Source organism: Rhinopithecus bieti, unplaced genomic scaffold (assembly GCF_001698545.2).
Source record: "Rhinopithecus bieti isolate Rb0 unplaced genomic scaffold, ASM169854v2 scaffold_10354, whole genome shotgun sequence".
Classification (NCBI taxonomy): domain Eukaryota; kingdom Metazoa; phylum Chordata; class Mammalia; order Primates; family Cercopithecidae; genus Rhinopithecus; species Rhinopithecus bieti.
The window spans coordinates 519,941-530,894 of NW_016806491.1; the positions used below are offsets into that span (position 1 = coordinate 519,941).

Below are 10,954 nucleotides of genomic sequence, written 5' to 3' on the forward strand. Positions count from 1 at the left end.
AAAAAAAAAAAAAAAAAAAAAAAAAAAAGAGAGAGAGAGAAAAGAAAAAGAAAGAGAAAGAAAAGAAAAGAAAAGGCCAGCACTTGGTGGCTCATGCCTGTAATCGCAGCACTTTGGGAGGGCTCAAGCAGATCGCTTGAGCCCAGGAGTTCGAGACTAGCCTGAGCAACATTGCAAAACCCTATCTCTACAAAACAATACAAAATTAGCTGGCATGGTGGTGTGCACCTGTAGTTCCAGCTATTCCGGAGGCTGAGGTGGAAGGATCGCTTGAGCCCGAGAGGTGGAGGCTGCAGTGAGCCCAGATCGCGACACTGCACTCCAACCTGGGCAACAGAGCAAGACTCCCTCTCAAAAAAAAAAACTCTCCTCTCCTCCTCCTCCTCCCCCTCCTCCTCCTCCTCCTCCTTCTTCCTCTTCCTCTTCCTCTTCCTTTTCTTCCCCCTTCCCCTCCCCCCTCCCTCTCCCTCCTTCTCTTCCTCCTCCTTGGAATAGGAGGTTTCCGGGAGGTGGTGCCTCCTCAGCGCTGCACAGCCTGCTCCCTGGGTACAGCCACCCACGCGGTCAAGCCCTACAGGCCCCGCCTTCCAGGATGGCTAGCGGCCGCCTGCCTCCCAGGCCCCAGCACAGGACACAGGGGGTACGAGGGCACACGGGATGCGAGGGTACACAGCAGCCAGGCCTTTCACTGGGCCGCGAGCTGCCTCGAGGTGAACAGGTCCATGGGGGCGGGAGGGTTTGCAGACCTCCGGAGGCTGAGGGCCGCCCCTCAGAAGCTGGTGTTCATTGGGACTGGCTGTTGGCCGGAGTCGCCTCCCCGGCTCCCTTCTCCGGGAGGGATTTCACGTGGATCTGGTTGCGCAGCACAGCGTCTCTCAGCATCCGGCCTTGGGCGCTGTGCTGAAAGTCCCGCGATTCGCAGAGACTTCTCGAAGGTGGTGCTTGCGCTGATCCACATCCTCCCGGATTTGCTGCCTCAGCTCACCCTCCCGCGCTGCCACCGCGGGGCTGAGGGCGCAGTTGCGAATCTGGGCGTACAGGGTCCTGACGGTGGGGCGGTGGGGGAGTGGAGGTTGGGGAGGTACACATGTCCGAGAGCAGGTTGTCCTACATTTCCCCTTTTTTTGTTTTTTTGGAGACAGAGTCTACCTTTGTCTCCCAGGCTGGAGTGCGGCGGCGCGATCTCGGCTGACTGCAACCTCTGCCTCCCAGGCTCAGGCAATTTTGCCTCGGCCTCCCGAGTAGCTGGGATTACAGGCGGACACCACCACAACCGGCTACTTTTTGTATTTTTTAGTAGAGACGGGATTTCGCCATGTTGACCCAACTGGTCTCAAACTCCTGGCCTCAAGACTCAAGGTGGCCACATCGTCCAGCATCTTCAGACACGGGGCACACTTGGACTCGTGGAATTTGAAGATGATGTCTCCAACCTGCGGCTCCAGCTCCAAGAACAACTTGAAGGAGCTGCTGGAGATGAGGTGGTGCTGCAGCTCCTGCCGGTCGAAGGTGGCCAAGGCGCACAGGCCCCCAAAGACGGCCTCGTTGCTGGGGGACAGCAGCTCGGGGACGTCACAATGATCAAACCGAGCCAGCAGGAAGCATTTGGCAGCCTTCTTGTACTTCCTCGCGGCCAGCTCGGCCAAGCCTGCAGCGCATGGGAGGGAGTTCGGTGAGAACCGCCTGCGCCTGGCTGGCTGCCCCACTGTCCTCGCTGCTCGGCAATCTGCAGGATGGACTTGGCCTTGCAGACGCGGCTCAGCACGTAAGGCCAATTTTGCAAGTAGACGCTGACCTTGAAGACATTGAGGACATGTTGAAGGCGTGCTTGGCGCTGCTGCAGTAGCCTCAGGCCGTGAGTGACACTTGAGGGCATTGCTGAATCATCGTGGCCACGCCTGGTGCGCTCCTTGGTGGAGTTGCCCTTGTAGTTCTTCAGGTCTGCGTCCGGCTTCTCCAGCTTCAGCAGGGTCTCCTTCTGAGTGGCCTCCACCCAGGCCATGTCCAGGGGCGGGGGCTCCACGCCACTTTCGGGGATGGCGTCAGGTGAGTTCCGCAGTTTCCTGTTGGCCTCCGAGAGCTTCCGGTGGACCTCTTCGTACAGGTCCACGTTAAAGATTATCTGCAGGGAGGAGAACGCCATCTTCAGGCCCTCCGCCCGCAGCAAGGGTCAATAGCCAGCAATAAACAGCAGCGGCTCGGTGCGCATCGGGCAGCTGCAGCTGCCAACGCACTGCTCCAGTTCCAGGGTGAAGTCCACCACGTAGTTGACGTCGGGTGCATTCTGCAGGTCCTCCGGGGGATCCTTGTCGACTTGCATGGGCTCCACGGCCGCCTCTTTAGAGCAGCATACAGGACGACAAGCTGGCACTCAAGATTAAGTTCCTGGCCATGCGGGGCAGGAGGTAACACCTACAGCAAATTTTATTTGTGTGTGTGTGTGTGTGTGTGTGTGTGTGTGTGTGTGTGTGTGTTTAATGAGGTGGAGTCTTCCTCTGTCATTCAGGCTGTGGTGCAGTGGCGCCATCTCGGCTCACTGCAACCTCTGCCTCCCGGGTTCAAGCGATTATCCTGCCTCAGCCTCCTGAGTAGCTGGGATTACAAGCATGCGCCACCACGCCAGGCTTTTTGTATTTTTAGTAGAGACGGGGTTTCACCATGTTGGCCAGGCTGCTCTCGAACTCCTGGCCTCAAGTGATGTGCTCTCCTCAGCCTCCCAAAATGGTGGGATTGCAGGCATGAGCCACCGCGCCGAGCCCCTACTGCAAATTAAGCACCTGAACCGGCAGCGGCATCTTGCACCTGCCACGCCACAGCATGCCGTCCATTTCTGTGCCAATACTCTATTATTATTGTTATTATTATTATTTTAAAGATAGGGTCTTGCTCTGTTGCCCAAGCTGGACTCCAACTCCTGGGCTCAAGTGATCCTCTTACCTCAGCCTCCTGAGTAGCTGGGACTACAGGTGTGTGTCACCATTCTTGTTGTAGCAATACTCTATTAGGTCAAAACAAACGACTCAAGAAAGTATTTTTCTTTTTAAATAGAGAATCGGGAAGCCAATAGTAACCTTAGAAACCTAGGTCTGATTTTTTAGAGAAAGAATGAGAATTCCAGAGAGGTCAAACGACTTGCCCAGTACTGATAGACCAGGTCTCCAAACTCTCAGTGTGCAGCATCTTTCACTAATCACATCTCAAGCATATAATCTTCTTGCTATCTTAGAGGTGTTGACTGCAAGGGCATCACTAGAATCCAATAAGAGTTTCAGATCACAGCTCTAAGGCACATTTCTAAGCTTGCTCTTTTCCATATAAAATGTAGAAGTGCTTAAAATTACTGATAGTTCATCGTTATCATCTGCCTATTCTATTTTTGGTCATTTAGTTTTTTAAAAAGGATGATAATGAAAGGTAGATAGGTGACATTAAACTTTCACTAGCCTGGCACATCAGCCCAAAGTACAAATTATCTGTCAGAATTAACTAGAGGTAAAAACATATGCTTTATTAATAACTGTATTTGTACAGTATTAGGTAAAAAGTCACCTGAAAAGTAACAGATGTAATATCTTGAATCTATTTATCAGAGTCAGAATATTAAACATTGATAAGCAAAGGACGCATGTGTAATCTCTCAGAGAACAATAAAGTTAAGAGAGGTAAAATTGAATTAAAAATAGTCAACCGAAAAGAAATTAAAGAAGAGGAGAGGAATTAACACAGAGGAGATAGGACATAATAGAGGAAAGAGTTGGATGGAAGATTTAAATTCCCCCACAGAAAACAATACTTCATCCTTAGGACAATTGCAGAGATTAGTGTCTCCATTAAAGTCTTGAAAGGGGCCAAGCACAGTGGCCCCTTTCAAAGGGCCAGCACTTTGGAAGGCTGAGTCGAGTGGATCACTCGAGGCCAGGAGTTCGAGACGAGCCTGGGCAACATGGTGGAACCCATCTCTACTAAAAATACAAAACATAGCCACATGTGGTGGCACATGCCTGTAATTCCAGCTACTTGGGTTGGTTGAGACACGAAAATTGCTTGAACCCAGGAAGCAGAGGTTGCAGTGAGCCAAGGTCACGACATTGCACTCCAGCCTGGGGCCTGGGCAACAGAGTGAGACCCTGTCTCAAAAAAAAAAAAGACACTAAAGGTGTAGCATGGTACTACCTATCTCATCCTTTGTACAGAAAAAGAATATTAGATCTTAGAAAATTATCACCTTAATCATGCACTGACTCCAATTGCAGTTACTGCTCCAGATGTGGTGTCTTTAATGGAAGAAATCTAATTAGTCTTGTTACACAGTATGCAGCCATTTACATGGCAAATACTTTTTCTCTATATCAATTTGCAAATATTAACAGAAGTCATTTGCCTTAAAAAAGAACAAAGTGAATGAGGCTATCTTAACATAAATTTTAAAAATATTCTTAGTGACTGGGCACAGTAGCTCATGCCTGTAATCCCAGCAATTTGGGAGGCCAAGGCGGGTGGATCACCCGAGGTCAGGAGTTCGAGACCAGCCTGACCAACATGGTGAACCCCCCCCCCCATCTCTACTAAAAATTTTAAAAAATTAGCCAGGCATGGTGGCACATGTCTGTAATCCCAGCTACTTGAGAGGTTGAGGCAGGAGAATTGGTTGAACCTGGGAGGTGGAGGTTGCAGTGAGCCCAGATCGCACACACTCTAGCCTGGGCAACAAGAGCAAAACTCCATTTAAAAAAAAAAAAGAGGCCGGGCGCAGTGGCTCAAGCCTGTAATCCCAGCACTTTGGGAGGCCATGTTGGCCAGGCTGCTCTCGAACTCCTGACCTCGGGCGGATCACGAGGTCAGGAGATCGAGACCATCCTGGCTAACACAGTGAAACCCTGTCTCTACTGAAAAAAAAATACAAAAAACTAGCCCGGCTAGGTGGTGGGCGCCTGTGGTCCCAGCTACTTGGGAGGCTGAGGCAGGAGAATGGCGTAAACCCGGGAGGCGGAGCTTGCAGTGAGCTGAGATCCGGCCATTGCACTCCAGCCTGGGCGACAGAGCGAGACTCCGTCTCAACAAAAAAATAAAAAGAAAAAATAAAAAGAAAAAAAGAAAAAAAAATCTGAGTGAATAAAGGAAATCACAGAACAATACATACGTTGGAATACTCTCATAAATTTAAAACTCTCAAATAATTCTATATGTTGTTTATAGAAATACATATTTTCATGAAATATATATATATATTTTTTAATTCTAAGCTTCCATGAGCTGAGCAGGCCTGACATCTGAGAATGGCTCCTTTCTTAATTTTTATAAGGCCCTCGAGTGTTAAAATGTATGCTGCCAACCTCCATCAATTTGCTTTTATCTGGCAGGGTCAACAATACATCTTTCACCATCTTGCCTGAAGGCTACATCAATTTTCCTGTTCGCTGCCATAATCTAGACCACAGAGGTCTAGATGATCTTGATATCCCCCGAAATATCATACTGGGTTACTACATTGATAACATAATGCTGATTAGACCTGATGAGCAAGAGAAAAGTACCACAGATGTTTTAGTAAGAAGACAAATGCAGGCCACAGGGTAGAATACAAGCCCCACAAAAATTAAGGGACCTGCCACGTCAGCAAAGTTTCTAGAGATCCAGTCCTCCCTAAGTGAAAGCAGTTTCTATCCCTTGCACTGCAACTACCACTATCACCAACACCATACAAAAAAAAAAAAAAAAAACAGGTGCAATGCTTGATAAGCCTTTGTGAATTATGGAGGTCATTTGATATGCTACTCTGGTCCATTAAATGAGTAACCTGTAAGGCTGTGAGCTTTTACTGAGAAACAGAGAAAGAAAAAGCTCTGCAATAAGTTCAGGCTGCAGTGCAAGAGTGTGCAAAATCCCAGCAAATTCAATGAAACTCAAAGAAACTTTAACTAATAAATATGTGATATGGTTTGACTGTGTCCCCACACAAATATCACCTTGTATTGTAATAATCCCCAGGTGTCAAGGGTGGGGCCATGTGGAGATAATTTAATCATGGGATGGTTTACCCCATAGTGTTCTTGTGGTACTTAGTAAGTCTCATGAGATATAATGGTGTTATGAATGGGAGTTCCCCTGCACAAACTCTCTTGCCTGCCACCATGATTGTGAGGCCTTCCCAGACATATGGAACTGTGAGTCCACTAAACCTCTTTTTCTTTATAAATTACCCAGTCTTGGGTATATCTTTATCAGCAGCATGAGAACTGACTAATACAATATGTCACGTGGAGACTCTAGCAAGCCTCCATAAAAGAATCACAGTGCAGAGCATCAGCGTTCTGGAGCATAGCTATGCGCTGTTAGAGACTGAATGCCTGACCATGGTACATAAAGTGACCAGGTGACCTGAGATATCCAGAATGAAGTGGGTATTATCTGATCCATGCCACCATAAGGCTGGGCACACACAGCAGCAATACGTCAATAAGTGTAAATGTTATATACAACATCAGTCTGAAGCAGGTCTGGAAGGTGTATTAGTTATATAAGCAGACTCCTCTGATACCCAATACTGTACCTGCTTCTTTTCTCACTCAGTCAACACCTGGAGCCTCATGTGAAGTTCCTTATGACCAGTTAACTGAGGAGGAGAAAAAATATTTGGGCCTATTTTCCAGATGTTTCTGACTGATGTACCAGCAAAGGCCAGAAATAGACTGCTGCAATGTTACAACACTAACCAGGAGACAATGATGAAGGGAAATTTTCCTGGGGGGTAAAACTTTGAGCAGCATGTATGATTGTCTTCTTCAACTGGAGTGAGAAAAGGCCAGACATAAGATGTACATTCAAGGGAAGTGGTTAAAGGTTTGGCTGGATGGTTTAAGACTTGGAAAAAACAAAATGTGACAAGGTCTAAGAAAAAAGTATTGTGAAGGGGCTTCTAGGATTAGAGACAAAATGTGAAGACATTTGTGTTTTGTCAGTGTTCACCAAAGACACCCACTGTAGAAGAGAATCTCAATGAGATGAACAACATAATACATTCTGGGGATGTCAGTCTTGTCTTTCCCTTGCAAATCCAGTGCTTGCTCAATGGACCCATATACAAAATCACCATGGTGGTGAGAAAGAAGGCGATGGGCTCAGCGACACGGACTTTCACTCACCAAAACTGACCTGGGTGCCTCCATTGTGGAAGGCTTAATATGTCAAGAACAAAGTCAAAGTTAAGTCCCAATATGAACTAGCCAACTACCTACTAGCAGGTTTCTTACATCAGACTGACCCTATCCATGGAGGGGAATGTAATTTGTTCTCACTAGGAGAGACATATTCTTCAGCATGGATTTACCTCCCTGACCTTAATGCTTTTGTCAGCATCAGAAGCACAGCCAAACGGAATACTTATTAACCATTTTGGCATTGTATATATTTTCTGTTCAAGAAACAGATTTCACAGGAGAAGAAGCTCAGCAATGGGCTTATGCTCACGTAACTTTTCAAGAATTTAAAAAGAGGGAACACATTCCAATTCATTTTATGAAGTCAGCATGATAACTTGGATACCAAAACCTTACAAGACATTAAGAAAGAAAAAAAATGTGGCCGGGCGCGGTGGCTCAAGCCTTGTAATCCAGCACTTTGGGAGGCCGAGACAGGGGATCATGAGGTCAGGAGATCGAGACTATCCTTGGCTAACCACCGGTGAACCCCCGTCTCTACTAATAAATACAAAAAACTAGCAGGGCGTGGTGCGGGCGCCTGTCATGTAGTCCAGCTACTCGGGAGGCGCTGAGGCAGGAGAAATGGCGTGAACCCGGGAGGCGGAGCTTGGCAGTGAGCTGAAGTGAGCTGAGATCCGGCCACTGCACTCCAGCCCCGGGCGGCAGAGCGAGACTCATCTCAAAAAAAAAAAAAAAAAAAAAAAAAAAATGTAAGCCATCTCACACACAAAAAAACAAAGAATACCTAAACAAAAACATTAGTTTAAACTAAATCCAACAATATATTTAAAAAGGATATAAATACATTATACTTTAAGTTGGGTTTATTGTGTTGGACAATGGAGTTTTAAGAAAATGAAATAAAAATAAATTAAGTTATTCTGAAACTGCAAGATTTAATTTTTTTAGATGATTTATTTTACCACATTTAATAAAGGAGAAAATAAATAAAGGAGGAAATTTTTTTTTTTTTTTTGAGATGGAATCTCACTCTGTCACCCAGGCTAGAGTATAGTGGTGTAATTTCAGCTCACTGCAACCTCTACCTCCCAGATTCAAGCGATCCTCCAGCCTCAGCCTCCCAAGGAGCTGGGATTACAGGTATGTGCCACCATGCCCAGCTAATTTTTGTATTTTTAGTAGAGACAGGGTTTCACCATGTTGGTCAGGCTGGTCTCGAACTCCTGACCTCAAGTGATGCGTCTGCCTTGGCCTCCCAAAGTGCTGGGATTACAGGCGTGAGCCACCACGCCTGGCCTAGAAAGAAACTTTTGTAAGCTGATAAACAGTACACATTTTTTCCTTTTTTTTTTTTCTGAGACAGGGTCTCACACTCTCTCCCAGGCTGGAGTGCACTGGCACAATCATGGCTCACTGGAGCCTCGACTTCCCAAGCCCAAACAATCCTCCCACTTCAACCTCCTGAGTAGCTGGGACCACAGGAGTGTGCCACCACACACTGGCACCACCACATCTGGCTAATTTTTTTTTTTTTTTTGTAGAGACAGGTTCCCACTATGTTGCCCAGGCTGGTCTTGAACTCCTGGGTTCAAGTGATCATCCTGCCTTGGCCTCCCGAAGTGCTGTGATTACAGGCATGAGCCAATGCACCCTGCCAAGCTTTGTGTTCTTGATGTAGAAGCTGATAAAAAGGAAAATACATTAAAATACATTAAATAAATGAGTAAATAAAAGAAAGCAGGTGCCCAAATATGAACACCTGTGTTTATAATACTCCACAGTAGCCTAAATGTGGAAACAACCCAAATGTCCACTGAATGGTTAAATAAAAAGTGGTAGGCTGGGCACGGTGGCTCACACCTGTAATCCCAACACTTTGGGAGGCTAGGAGGAGGATTGCTGGAGCTCAGGAGTTCAAGACCAGCCTGGGCAACACCGTAAAACCTTGTCTCTACAAAATATACAAAAATTAGCTGGGTATAGTGGTGTGCACCTGCAGTCCCAGCTACTTGGGAGGCTGAGGTGAAAGGACCACTTGAGCCCAAGAGGTCGAGGCTGCAGTGACCAGTGACTGCACCATTGCACTCTATCCTGGGCAACAAAGTGAGACCTTGTCTCAAAAAAGAAAGTAAGTAAATAAATAATAAAATAAAATAGGCCAGACATGGTGGCTCATGCCTATAATCTCAGTGCTTTGGGAGGCCAAGGTGGGTGGATCACTTGAGGCCAGGAGTTCGAGATCAGCCCGGATAACATGGTAAAACACCGTCTCTACTAAAAATACAAAAAAAAGTCTGGGTGCAGTGGCTGACGCCTGTAATCCCAGCACTTTGGGAATCCGAGGTGGGAGGATCACCTGAGGTAGGGAGTTTGAGACCAACCTGGCCAACATGGAGAAACCCCGTCTCTGCTAAAAATACAAAAAAAATTAGCCAGGTGTGGTGGCAGGTGCCTGTAATCCCAGCTACTTGGGAGGCTGAGGCAGGAAAATCGGTTGAACCCAGGAGGTGGTGTTTGCAGTGAGCTGAGATCACACCATTGCACTCCAGTCTGGGCCGCAAGAGTGAAAGTCCATCTCAAGCAATTCTCCTGCCTCAGCCTCCCGAGTAGCTGGGACTACAGGCGCCCCACCATGCCCAGCTAATTTTCGTTTTGTATTTTAGTAGAGACAGGATTTCACCGTGTTAGCCAGTATGGTCTCGATCTCCTGACCTCGTGATCTGCCCGCCTTGGCCTCCTAAAGTGCTGGGATTACAGGCATGAGCCACTGCGCCCGGCCAATGGCATTATTTCTAACAGTTCCGAACTAGAACACAAATGTCTACAACAGTAGGGTAGATAAATTGTGGTTCAATTGAAATATATACAGCAGTGAGAAAGAATTTACTATTGCTATACTCAACACAGGCATGAACCTCACATACTGATTAATGAAATAAGCCAAATAGTATCTACAGTTATAATTTCACTTGAAAGTTCAAAGACAAGCAAAACTAATCTATGATAATATAAATCAGAGATAGTGTTCTGATAATGTTTGTCCGTAGGGAGAAGGAAGGACTATTACTAGGAATGGGGGGCACTCTGAAGGGCTGGTAATGTTCTAATTCTTGTTCCGGGTGCTGTTACACAAGTGTTCACTTGGTGAAAACTCTATTTCTTTCATGTACTTTTCTATGTGAATGCCATACCTCAATTTTAAGTTTGACATTTTTATGTTTTTTATTTTTTTTATTTTTATTTTTTTCAACAGAACTATTTTTTATTACAATTTTTGAGATCTCACTGAGGTAAAATGGAACATCTTTAACATGTAAACTTTGATTCTTATTTTGTTTTATTTAAATTGTCAGAATAATTATATGTAATTATTGTGTACATCGTGGTGTTTTGCAATGTAGATGCATTGCCAAATGGGTAAATCTAGTTAGGTAATATATGCATGTCCTTGAAAAGCTGTCATTTTTTTTTTTTTCCCTCAAAAGCCTGTTTTTTTTTTTTATTATCATTATTTTTTTATTATTATACTTTAAGATCTAGGGTACATGTGCATAACGTGCAGGTTTGTTACATATGTATATTTGTGCCATGTTGGTGTGCTGCACCCATCAACTCGGACAAAGCTGGAGGCGTCACGCTACCTGACTTCAAACTATACTACAAGGCTACAGTAACCAAAACAGCATGGTACTGGTACCAAAACAGAGCTATAAAACAAAGGAACAGAACAGAGTCCTCAGAAAAAAAACCCCCCAACTCCACCCATCTTTTCTTTTTTTTTTTTTTTTTTTTTT

At 45.8% G+C, this 10,954-nt stretch overlaps 1 protein-coding gene and 1 pseudogene across 3 annotated transcripts in view; both read right to left on the reverse strand.

Annotated features, from left to right (window-relative positions):
• Nucleotides 1-1,513, reverse strand: part of GJA10 (gap junction protein alpha 10) — a 39,723-nt gene extending 38,210 nt beyond the window's left edge. For 2 of the 3 annotated variants that reach the window (XM_017876803.1, XM_017876799.1), the window contains exon 1: nucleotides 1,434-1,513. The gene's annotated coding sequence lies outside the window, so the exon portion shown is untranslated. Of the gene's footprint in view, nucleotides 1-746; nucleotides 1,089-1,433 lie in introns of those variants that run through there. The other variant, XM_017876802.1, reaches the window with a different exon arrangement.
• LOC108532625 (COP9 signalosome complex subunit 1 pseudogene) lies at nucleotides 1,284-2,369 on the reverse strand (annotated as a pseudogene).
• Nucleotides 2,370-10,954: the final 8,585 nt, after the last annotated feature.